General features: G+C 34.3%; 1 pseudogene across 1 annotated transcript in view; it reads right to left on the bottom strand.

Moving 5' to 3' along the window:
• LOC149785823 (H(+)/Cl(-) exchange transporter 7-like) overlaps positions 1–13,677 on the bottom strand; it is a 121,510-nt pseudogene that overhangs the window by 85,634 nt on the left and 22,199 nt on the right. Inside the window, exons 4-5 of the transcript XR_016413460.1 lie at positions 5,317–5,382; positions 1,066–1,201 (exon numbers count right to left, since the gene is read on the bottom strand). The product of XR_016413460.1 is annotated as a H(+)/Cl(-) exchange transporter 7-like (transcript). The remainder of the gene's footprint in view (positions 1–1,065; positions 1,202–5,316; positions 5,383–13,677) is intronic.

Raw genomic sequence — 13,677 nt, 5'->3', positions numbered from 1 at the left:
TGTACTGGTAGAACAGTTCCAATTTTCAGCAGACTGGTTATGACTGGTTTCTTAAGTTGTCGACAGAACACATAAAAATATCAAGTTATTTCAAATTTTGTTTTAAATCTTTCAATTTTCAAAAGTGGCGGATTTCAGCTATAAAATCGTATGTTTGGTATATGTTTTTTCTGTGTTAATGCAGGTAGAATCATAAAGTATGAGAGTACAGATGCTGGCAGTCACATAAGGTATGACAATACAGATGCTGGCAGTCACATAAGGTATGACAATACAGATTCTGGCAGTTACATAAGGTATGACAATACAGATGCTGGCAGTCACATAAAGTATGACAAAACAGATGCTGGCAGTCATATAAGGTATGACAATACAGATGCTGGCAGTCACATAAGGTATGTCAATACAGATGCTAGCAGTCACATACATGAACAAAATAGAAGGTCACATTCTTATGTTACACAAGTTAACACTGGACATCTGAGTTTGGCTTCTCATTTGCCAAGAACAGAGCAATGATTCTCCTCTGGAAACAATTATGTGAACTTGGTCACTGATCCATGAATTAACAAGCCTATGAGCACAATGATCCATTTGTGGAAACAATGATGAGGATTTGGTCAATGATCAATGAATTTATGATGAAAATGAAAATTTCTGGTAAAAAACAAATGTTGATACTGTACCCACAAAAATAAATTAATTCACAGGATGTGAAATGTCCTGGAAAAATTTGAAGAAGTTTGATTGACTGTGAAAACATAACATCTGAAAGGAAAGGGATTCCAAAGTCACATATGCACACTAATGTAGCATTCAATGCAGCATCACATCTTGTATAACTCATTTTTATAAAGATGAAATGTTTTTTACGAAAATGTTTTTATTAAATGTCATCCTTGATTAACCAGAGTACCTAAATGGAGGCATTTCTATGACTGGTTTCACCATCTTTAATTATGTGCTATTAAAGATAATAACATGGGTTAAAGACAGCTATGGGTTCCTTTCTTTTGCTTGGTTACATATATTAAAAATAGTGACATTTCATAATCAAAAGGATACAGCGTGAAATGAGAGAAAATTTCACATGACAGACTTTCTCCACTATCAAATGTAGCACGGCTGCGAGGAGAGCGGCAAAGATGCCAATGAAAAATACTATCACCCATCGACTGAACCATCTCAGAGTCAATTTCCTCTGAAATAAAATAAAAAGAGTTTCTGCATTAGCAACCAAGTAAACTTAAAGCCCTTATGGGGTTCACTGTCCTTAAATAACCAAATCTGATACCAAATACTGAGTTAAGTGACTCTTCAACAAATTAGTAATTAACATAAGTGTCAGACCAATTAGCATCTGTATTATGTATAGAATAACATAAAAAATACCTGGTGATTGGGACATTATCCCTGTTTTAATGTATATGGAACAATGTTAGTGTGATGATGGGATAAAGCACAAATTTACTTCAGGTTTCATTACCAATGTGAAATTCAATTTTTCTCATCCAGATCTCTTTGAAAACAGCATCCATTTCAATTATCTTTTTTGCTGTGAATTTATTTTGAGAAATGAAGTATTTAGATCATTTTGTACAGGCAGCCACATGATAGACCATAGATAATAGTGTTTAGACAGCCTTGTGATAGTTATATCACAGATTATAGTGTATAGACAGCCTTGTGATAGTTATATCATAGATGATAGTGAATAGACAGCCTTGTGATAGTTGTATCATAGATGATAGTGAATAGACAGCTTTGTGATAGTTATATCAAAGATAATAGTGTATAGACAGCCTTGTGATAGTTATATCATAGATGATAGTGAATAGACAGCCTTGTGACAGTTATATCAAAGATAATAGTGTATAGACAGCCATGTGATAGTTGTATCATAATTGATAGTTGATTGATTGATGACAAACTTAAAGACCTAATAATGTTTCCTACCATAAATATATTCAGCATGTTTTTATGTTTTCTAATTTCATGGTGTTTTTTTTAAAATCATATCATTTTATATGTTTTTTTATGTTATAGGTGTTGTCTAATGTTGTAAAGTGCTTAGAACTTCTACAGATTAGGCACCATACAAAGTCCTCATTATTATTATTATGACATTATTATTATTATTATTATTATTATTATTATTATTATCATAGTGTATAGACAGCCACATGATAATTGTATCATAGAAAATAGTGTATAGAAAGTCTTGTGATAGTTGTATCATAGATAATAGTGTATAGATAGCCAACTGTGATAGCTGTATCATAGATAATCACGTATTGACAGCCTAGTGATAGTTGTTTGATATATGATAGTGTAGACAGCCACATGATAATTGTGTCATAGATGATAGTATAAAGATCATATACAATAGTGTATAGACAGCCAAATGGTATAGTTGTATCATAGATAATTGCATACAGACAGCCTAGTGATAGTTGTATCATAAATAGTGCAGTCAGCCACATGATAATTGTGTCATAGATGATAGTGTATAGGCTGCCCTGTGATAGTTGCATCATAGCTAATAGTGTATAGACAGCACTGTAATAGTTGTATCATAGATAATATTGTATAAACAACCAATTGTGATAGTTGTATCATATATACTAGTGTATGGATAGCCATGTGATAGTTGTATCAAAGAGTCAAATGAAAGTTACATCATAGATAATCACATATAGACAGCCACACAACAGTTTATCATATATGATAGTGTATAGACAGCCGCATGATAGTTGTATCATAGATAATAGTGTATGGACAGCCTTGTCATAGTTGTATAAGATACAATAGTGTACAGACAGCCACATGATAGTTGCATCATAGATCATAGTGTATGGACAGCCTTGTGATAGTTGTAACATAGATGATCATGCATAGACAGCCTAGTGACAGCTGTATTATAGATAATAGCGTATAGACAGTCGTGTGATAGTTGTTTCATAGATAATTGAGTATTGGCAGCCACATTATATTTTTATCATAAATAGTGTATAGGCAACCTTGTAATAATTGTATTGTAGATGATGTGTTGGCAGCCATGTGATAATCCTATCATAGATAATATTGCATAGACAACCAATTATGACAGTTGTATCATAGATAATAGTGTATGGACAGCCACATGAAAGCTGTGTCCTAGATACTAGTGTATAGACAGCATATTGATAGTTGTATCATAGATAAGTGTCTGGACAAACATGTGATAGTGGTATCAGAAAACCATGTGATTGTTGTATCATAGATAAAAATGTATAGACAGCCTAGTGTTAGTTGTATCATTGATGACAGTGTATAGACAGCCTAGTGATAGTTGTATTAAACAAAATGTTGTATAGACAGTCATGTGATAGTTGTATTATAGATAATAGTGTATAGACAGGCATGTGATAGTTGTTAAATAGATAATAGAGTATTGGCAGCCACATGATATTTTTATCATAAATAATGTATAGGTAGCCTTGTAATAATTGTATTATAAATGATGTTGTGTTGGCAGCCATGTTATAATCCTATAATAGATGATAGTTGTATCATAAATAGTGTATAGGCAGCCATATGTGATAATTGTATCCTGGCTGATGTTCTGTAGGTAGCCATATGATAGTTGTGTCATAAATAGTGTATGAGGAGAGTGACATTTACAAAATAGATTACCTCATTAATATGCATAAATCATGTTCATTATCAAATTTAGTTCTGATCTTGATTGCAATTTTAATCAAAATCAAATCAGAAATATGTCCTCTAGACTATCAACAAGATCAGCCAATCAAATGCAAGATCACCTCATTAATATGCCATGAGAATTTCAAATTCTTCCGTGATATTGATTATATAAACTTATAAGTTTGATCAAAATTAAACTTAAAACATGGTCTCTGGAGAAATAACAAGCATATATTAGTGAATCACCAATAGGTGGACAATGGATGATGGACAAATAGCCATACTATAAGTTCACTTGGAATTACAGACAGGTAAGCTAAAATTCAGAGAAAGAATCATACAGATGTTGGTGTACCAAGTGTTTCACTCATTTGCACTTTTTCTCCTGCGTTTTACTTGTTTTGTAATAAGTACTTCACTATTTAGTCAATGGTATTGATTATACTGAAGGAAAAAAACACTAAAATTCAATCTTGATGAAAAAAGTATCCATGTACAGTAGAATAAGTACTTGATTATCACAACAATATTGTAAATTTTGATAGGCAAAATAGATACATAAATGTATCTATGTCTTAAGTACATTAAAAACAATAGCACCACAATAGTAATAATAATAATAATAATAATAATAATAATATTAATTAAAAAAGATCAGTTTGGTCAATGAACAAATCATCCATGAGACATTCATCAATCACATGCACATGTTGTACAGCTTTTACAAGTTGTCATGTCTTTAGACAATAATGCTATTAAAAATTGAATAACTGGTCTACTATTACTACAAATTATGTATAAGGCATGACAGACTGAATTCTTATAAAGATTAATAATGTACCTGTATCAGACATTACAGGTAAGTACATGAAAGTACTTTGTTTTAAAGAAGAGTAGTATTTAATTATAAAAAGTCATACAAGTGATGGTTTCTGTTGACAAGGATGTTTCTTACATGCTTAAGCCCTTTCCTGTCAAATAAAAAGGAAACACGATGGGTACATGAACATTCTTGCAGATCATTTAGAAATTTCCATAACTGTTTATGATCAAAACATTGGTCCTTCTGATCGCTTGCTAATAAACCAATTTGCTTGGCATGAAACCAGTGAATGGTCTTATCTTGGTCCTGGCATGAAACCAGTGAATGGTCTTATCTTGGTCCATGTGTAAACGCAAGGAAACACTTTTTAACTTTTGCCGTTTTGTAAGTGTTTTGTAATAATCACTAAATCTGCATTCTTCTTACACAACATGTGACTAGGGTCAAATTATTTCTCAAAAGAGATATAAAAAAAACAATTATTGAATTCTTTTGTATATAAAAATCACCCATCAATGGTTAACACGGATCCAGATCTGACACTATCTAAAATGTTTCTACAGATTAAGTTCCATGTTCTTTCTTGTATTTATGATTCAAGTAAACAGCGGAGACCCAAATCTGTCACTGTCTAATAATGTGACTATAAAATACTGCATTCAAATTGAACAGCTTTAACCTGATCTGCCATCTCATCGGATAGCAGTTTAGCATCTAAGCTATTTACATTAGTAAGTGCTTCATACTTGAGTCACTACAGTATTAATTTCTCTTACACATATTATTGTACAAACACTCTCTCTTACCTTGGAACGGCTGTCATCATATTCTCTCCAGTACAATACATTTTCCACTGTGTCATAATTTAGACTCTGAAATGGTAATAAATTTAACAAAATGCAATAAGTCATTTTTGCCATCATTTAGTCATTTCAATTTTTATAGATTACAAAACAATAAAATGAAGAAAAATATATACAAATAAAATTCATAAAAGATTAAGAATTCAAAAATAAAATGATGGTCTATTAAATATTGTTATTAATGCAAAGAACAGCGATATAATTTTACAGCTGTATAACAATTTCCAATCATTTATTATTCTCTGACTGAACATAGCTGATATTCAGGGTTGTAAAGTCTGAAGTTAATTGTCACAACTAAAGATTTCAAAATTAGCACAGAAACAAATATATGAAAAAAATTAAGACAGTGTCAATAAGAAAGTCATACCAGATCTAACAGTCTAAAGGATGCATAATGTGATTTCTGGCTATAAAATGTCAGCAAGCCAATCATTATAAAAGGATGTATAATGGAATTTCTGGCTATAAAATGACAGCAAGCTAATCATTATAAAAGGATGTACAATGGGATTTCTGGCTATAAAATGTCAGCAAGCCAATCATTATAAAAGGATGTCTAATGGGATTTCTGGCTATAAAATGTCAGCAAGCTAATCATTATAAAAGGGTGTAAAATGGGATTTCTGGCTATAAAATGTCAGCAAGCTAATCATTATAAAAGAATGTAAAATGGGATTTCTGGCTATAAAATGTCAGCAAGCATGTTTTTTTTTATTTTGCCAAGGATAAGAGAGGCATATGTACTCTCTGGTTGTGACATAACCAGTTAGACTATCAAGAAGGCTTAAGGAGTCCCATTTATGGTTGTGGCATAACCAGTTAGAATATCAATAAGTTTTAAACAGTCCCATTTATGGTTGTGACATAACCAGTTAGACTATCAAGAAGGCTTAAGGAGTCCCATTTATGGTTGTGGCATAACCAGTTAGAATATCAATAAGTTTTAAACAGTCCCATTTATGGTTGTGACATAACCAGTTAGACTATCAAGAAGGCTTAAGGAGTCCCATTTATGGTTGTGGCATAACCAGTTAGACTAACAAGAAGGATTAAGGAGTCCTATTTATGGTTGTGGCATAACCAGTTAGACTATCAAAAAGGCTTAAGGAGTCCCATTTATGGTTGTGGCATAACCAGTTAGATTATCAAGAAGGCTTAAGGAGTCCCATTTATGGTTGTGGCATAAACAGTTAGACTATCAAGAAGGCTTAAGGAGTCCCATTTGTGGTTATGCAAAAGAATCTCTGGCATGTGGAGTAATTATGTGAATCTTCATGTGCATCATATTTAGAAGGATAACAAAATAAAACAGATTATGCCAAACAATGAAGACAAATTTTCACTTGCCAAGAAAAATATATAAATATATAAATTTAGTTAAGAATCTCACTGATGTCACTAAACTTGCTAACTTCTTGTAATCTCTGAAATCATCCAAAACTTTTGTAAAATTATGCTAATGCAGCCAGAAATCAACAGAAAATTGACTTGGCAGTCTGGATAGTATACCGTGGTCTACAGTCAATAGTACCAGGGGTCTACACCCTTAAAACTAGCAGCCAACAAAAGTTAACACCAATATTGGTCCTTGATCAAGCAAGCTGTTTTATCTGCCTTGAGCCCCTTATTCAAAGACTGCCAAATTTCTAGTGGCTAAATGTTTGTAATTGTTTCATCCATGTTAGTCATAACTGAATAAAACCAAGATAAAAGGCAGTGTTTGTCAATCTGAATTACTGCAAAAAAGAAAGGACTTGCATGTACAGTTAATTAAACTTGGCAAACATTTTCTTTTTCATTTTATTGGCAATGTGAATTTTGTGAATTTTTATTTATACATAGATGTCATTATTGAGTGAAAACTAGACAAACAATTATTAGTGCTTCGACAATTTTTGCCTGGCATTTTTATAGTAGGAACAATATATTAGACAAAAGATGGGAGTTTGGTAATTAGAGAGGGAGTGGTAAATGTGTCAATACAGTATATTTGACTGTATACAATAATGGGTACAAATTGACCATTACCTTAAGTATGAAACATCCATTACCTCAGGAATGAAACAAACATCACCTTGAGTACAAAATGACCATAACCTTGGGTACAAAATGACCAATTTCTACTGGGTATGAAACCATTTAGGTACGGAATGACCATATGACTCATGAGAATTACTTGCAATTCCTCCCACACTAATGCTTGGTAACTGCTCATCCAGATACTAAATAATAGCACATTAGTAGTCCTGGAATGTCAATTAGGTCCAAGATTTCAAATTCATCAATGGACCATAATGGGTCAGTAGCACAATGGTGTCTGCCTTCTAAGTGGATGGTTATAAAACTGTTTTATGGTTGAAAGTGAAGCCTCTTGGGACAGTTTGCTGCTAAACCAAGTCAGTGGTTCTCAACCCAATCATATGTGTGATGCTGTGACACCCATTTAAAGGACTGCTCCAGACCAACAGTAGATCTCCACTTTATCTTTCTAACATTACTGGTACCAGTAATGTCAAAAAAAAGTGGATATCTACTTGTTTGTCTAGAGATTGCTCCAGAATGAGACTGCTCCAGAATGCTTTCTGGGTAACATACCTTGCTTCAGTATTCATCAACATGTACTGGTGCCCAAATAATAATTCTGCAAGCATGCTGTTGAATCATTCCACAATGGCTTGATTGTGATATATGCTGACATGTCCATCATGAACTAGCATATCATGTTTCATCAAAAACACAGCAATGGCTCCAAGAAATTCATTCCCCAGTACCACCTGCAGAAACCATGGCAATGTTGGCTGTGAATATATGACAACTGTACAGTACCATGTTGATAATATTTTATGGTGTTGATGTTCATGGCCTTGCAAGCATTCATTGAACCTGGTGTGCCACCAACACTGGATGAGTTCCATAACATATTTGCGTGTGTAACCTAGGATCCATATGGTTGTCTCATATCAACTTGACTGGGGAAAAAAGTACTGCATAGGGCTGGATGCAAATGTATCTCATAAGAAAGTGTCTATGTGATAATTTAAATGACCAGTGATACCATAGCAGAGTATGTTGATCAACACTACAAAGCAATCTAAGAACATCTGGAACTGATCTGTGATGTTAAAGCCAGCCACAAATGTGTCAAAGATATACTTCAGTCATGACAAACTGCACAAACTGCATAATTAGGCTTTGAACAAATGTATGAACCAATACACAAATCTATGCATGAAACCACAGAAAAGTGAAGGAAGTCACATAACCTACTGCCAAGATGATAGGAACAGAAGAGAAACTGGGTCCTGCAGTTGTCAGGATGATCAAAGCACAGATCATGAGGACTATTGGACACTTGCCAGAACAGACAGAGATATTACAGGAAGAAATCAGACACAAATTGGTGTGATTGCAAAAGTCACCAGTGTACTCTGAGTGAAGACATCAGAGAGGCACTTGTGAATCTTCCACAGCCAAAATTAACTGTGTACAACTCTGTGCTAAAAACACCACAGCAACTATTTCATATAAAAGTCAGCAGTGGTTCTTTGAAAATCATGCATGTGCCGCTCTTACAAGATGTGATCCCCCTAAAAACTAGTGTGAATATAAGTTAAAGTACCAGCATGACTAAATGATGTAGAGATGCACAAAGTATGGCCAAAGTACAGCATGATTAAATGATGTAGAGATGCACACAGTATGGCCAAAGTACAGTGTCTGATTAAATGATGTATGCACACAGTATGGCCAAAGTACAGCATGATTAAATGATGTAGAGATGCACACAGTATGGCCAAAGTACCAGCATGACTAAATGATGTAGAGATGCACACAGTATGGCCAAAGTACAGCATCATTAAATGATGTAGAGATGCACACAGTATGGCCAAAGTACCAGCATGACTAAATGATGTAGAGATGCACACAGTATGGCCAAAGTACCAGCATGACTAAATGATATAGAGATGCACACAGTATGGCCAAAGTACAGCATGATTAAATGATGTAGAGATGCACACATTATGGCCAAAGTACAGCATGACTAAATGATATAGAGATACACACAGTACGGCCAAAGTACAGCATGACTAAATGATATAGAGATGCACACAGAATGGCCAAAGTACAGCATGATTAAATGATGTAGAGATGCATACAGTATGGCTAAAGTACAGTATGATTAAGATGTTAAGACAGATACAGTATGGTATGCCAAAGTGGGAGAGATTACAGGGTATAAACAGTCTTCTAGTTAGCTGAGGGAATTCTGTAATAACATACTTGATGCATCTCAAACTGGGTCCTTCGACCAAAGTATCTGTTTTGTAGAGATGCTTAATTCAGGGCCAAACACAGTCATGTTATTCTGTAAAGGCACAACCAATGATGAACTTTGGCATGCTGAAGGTGTTGATGATGGCAAAGTTGAACTGTCAACATTAACATTGTAGATACTCTATTAACCCCTTAACTGACAACATAAATGTATTTGTTGTCTTTTATGCAGCCCTGACACATGTCAAATCTGTCATTTTTCTACCTCACCACAGACTCAACAACAGATGACATTTTATATGGCAAATAATTACCCAACATAGTCTCAGTGAACAAATACCTGTGTTTGTGGCATTTCTAGGAAGGAATCAAGTGGCATTTCTAGGAAGGAATTGAATGGCATTTCTAGGAAGGAATCATAAGTGGCATTTCTAGGAAGGAATCAAGTGCCAAGAGTATAGCATGATGATATTAAGCCAGTTAGAAGTGTCTGAAGTTTCTTGGCAGTTAAACAGCCATCAGGAACCCTCTGAAGAAATTTTCTTTACCTCACAAATCACATCATATGTGCATATAGCAAGCTGTGGTCAAACATGAGCCAAATCAAATTATTAACACAGGTCTGCAGATTTATTAAAGATCCTTTACTGGGTTGTACCAAATTTATTACTTTTCATTAGAATACCTGGAGTTGTTCAGTGTGTGGTCAGCAAACTTGGATGGACATCCCAACATCTAGTTGTCAAAATACTGGATGCACTTGTGGGAAGCCCAAACCCACAAGTCCTTATTGATTTAGTATTGTCAGTAAGTATGCTTGATAGTAAACATAATGCTTGTTAACATTTACAGACAACCTGAGGATCTGATCTGCCCCAAGAGCAATGAGTTTTAACTGAGTTTACTAGTGGGTTATTGATAACACCAACTCAGGCAAGCTTGTGTTTTTCTAGGATCAAGCTGGAAAATGTAAAACATCTAATGAGGAAATCAATGATAAAGTTTTCAAGGTGCAATGTGCCAACATGAAAACCCTGACCAAAATCACAGTGCTGGTGGAATTTATTAACGATATGTTGATGATGCAGTTATGAGACAATGCAAAGACTGTGACCCTACTCTCATTAATTTGCATTGTAGCTTCATAGAGCACAGTTAAAGGAATATTAACCAGCTGAACATGATCAACATCCCAGGAAAAAACTGAATGTAGCAAATGGTTGACCTGTTTTCATTACTAAAGGTGATTCCTTTACTCTAAATTAACTTTATATCTTAAATGTGCACCAGTCTGGATAATACTTGTTCATCTTGACTGGAATTAATAAACATGATCCCTTCACTCTAACTAAACTTCATATCTTAAATGTGCACCAGTCTGGATCATACTTGGTCATCTTGACTGGAATTAGAGGCAGGTTGGTACAATAACAAGGATGATAAATGATGAGCAGTTTACTGATATATCAGTAATGCATTCCATCAAAAATAACAATGTTATAGAATCTTTCACATATGCAACTTCAGGGTCATCGGCCAACAAAGCTGAAATTCAGTTCAAAGGAGTCAACATCTATAAGGAATAATACTTCAACATCTTTGGCCTTTGTGTTTAAGATTCATCATTATGTATATGTGACGAATTAATAAAGTGATGATGATGATGATTAATTTACTGAGAAGATGTTGGATGACCTTACAGCAGATGCTAACATCGATGGCAATTTTGTTACACTTGTCCATGAATATCTGCTGCAGAGCGTTGTTTAAGACCCTCATATACCCTAATATACGATTTATGCGAGAGAAAAATGGAAACCATCCATTGGGACCAAATATCTGGTGTGCCACTTATGACCAACCAAAGACCATTCTGGAGTCATAGCATTAGCAAGCAAAAATGCCCAGCAAAAATATACATCTCCAACCAGCATGAAATCACTTAATGACAACAACAAATTCATCAATGAACTCACACAAGCTACATTTAACAAAAGGTATGTTGAACCAATACTGACTAAATGACAATGGAAAAGAAAGACAGACTGGTACTTGCACACTGAAACACACTTGTCCACATAACACTGTGCTTGGACAAAAATGATCATTAGAGATGCAAAGCAAAGGTATAGTTAGTGAATTTATAGATGAACATGTTGCCAAACCTCTGGAATGCTCAGTCACTTCAGATTTAAATATTCTGCTGGAAAATATTTTTTATTAATGTATGGCAGTTGTAAGTAAAAGTTAGTATGCCACCTTAACAAGACCTGCCTTTCAAGCAAGGATACTTCACAGTGATCATGGTATTAATAGAAGACCTAGCATAGACCCTCAATGTTACCAGTTATACTTCACAGTGACAGTATTAATAGAAGACCTAGGATAGAACCTGTTACCAAAATTATACTTCACAGTGACAGTATTAATAAAAGACCTAGGATAGAACCTCAATGTTACCACAGTTATACTTCACAGTGACAGTATTAATAAATGACCTAGGATAGAACCTCAATGTTACCACAGTTATACTTCACAGTGACAGTATTAATAAATGACCTAGGATAGAACCTCAATGTTACCACAATTATACTTCACAGTGACACTAGTATTAATAGAAGACCTAGGATAGCTAGCGCCTCAATGTTACCACAATTATACTTCACAGTGACAGTATTAATAAAAGACCTAGGATAGAACCTCAATGTTATCAGTTATACTTCACAGTGACAGTATTAATAAATGACCTAGGATAGAACCTCAATGTTACCACAATTATACTTCACAGTGACAGTATTAATAGAAGACCTAGGATAGAACCTCAATGTTACCACAATTATACTTCACAGTGACAGTATTAATAAAAGACCTAGGATAGAACCTCAATGTTACCACATTTATACTTCACAGTGACAGTATTAATAAAAGACCTAGGATAGAACCTCAATGTTACCACAGTTATACTTCACAGTGACAGTATTAATAAATGACCTAGGATAGAACCTCAATGTTACCACAATTATACTTCACAGTGACAGTATTAATAGAAGACCTAGGATAGAACCTCAATGTTACCACATTTATACTTCACAGTGACAGTATTAATAAAAGACCTAGGATAGAACCTCAATGTTACCACAGTTATACTTCACAGTGACAGTATTAATAAATGACCTAGGATAGAACCTCAATGTTACCACAATTATACTTCACAGTGACAGTATTAATAAAAGACCTAGGATAGAACCTCAATGTTACCACAGTTATACTTCACAGTGACAGTATTAATAAATGACCTAGGATAGAACCTCAATGTTATCAATTAGAAGTGGAACAAAAGCAGTGAAATGAAATCATCAAGAAAACAGCTTTACTCTCAAAATATAATCATGTGTGTAGCATGATAGATGTTATTTGTGGAATCGCTTAGGCAACCACTGAACAAGGCCTTGGTGTTGCTGAGATTGTGACTGTAACAACAACCATAATTGGTACACCAGTCAAATTTTTGACAACAACAATTATAATTGGTACACCAGATTTTTTACTGCAACACTATCATTGGTATGCTAGTCAGATTTTTGCTCTCTGGGCTATATGGAACGTAAACCAGTTGTTTGGGTGGTGCTGGCAAAATAATTTCATTGCAGCAAAATTCACGAGTAAGCATCTATTCAGAACTAGTTTCAGCAGTTTCAATAGTAGTAGTTTCAACAGTAGTAGTTTCAATAGTAGCAGTTTCAATAGTAGCAGTTTCAATAGTAGTAGTTTCAATAGTAGTAGTTTCAATAGTAGTAGTTTCAATAATAGCAGTTTCAACAGTAGTAGTTTCAATAGTAGTAGTTTCAATACCATCATTCAATCATGCTCAGTGGCCATCAAGGATAAAACAATTAGTATGGTAGAGTGACTGTGTCGGTCAAAATGGAAAACCACCGACATCCACATGTGTAGATGTGTAACTAGGGCACTAGCAACCCAAATGCGGTAAATCAGCCATATTCATTCAAAGTAAACAGTTGCCTG

The sequence above is a fragment of the Sinohyriopsis cumingii genome, chromosome 13, assembly GCF_028554795.1.
Source record: "Sinohyriopsis cumingii isolate HCF-2022 chromosome 13, ASM2855479v2, whole genome shotgun sequence".
Classification (NCBI taxonomy): domain Eukaryota; kingdom Metazoa; phylum Mollusca; class Bivalvia; order Unionida; family Unionidae; genus Sinohyriopsis; species Sinohyriopsis cumingii.
Note: the sequence above shows the minus strand (reverse complement) of the source record. Positions and strands in the feature narration are given on the sequence as shown.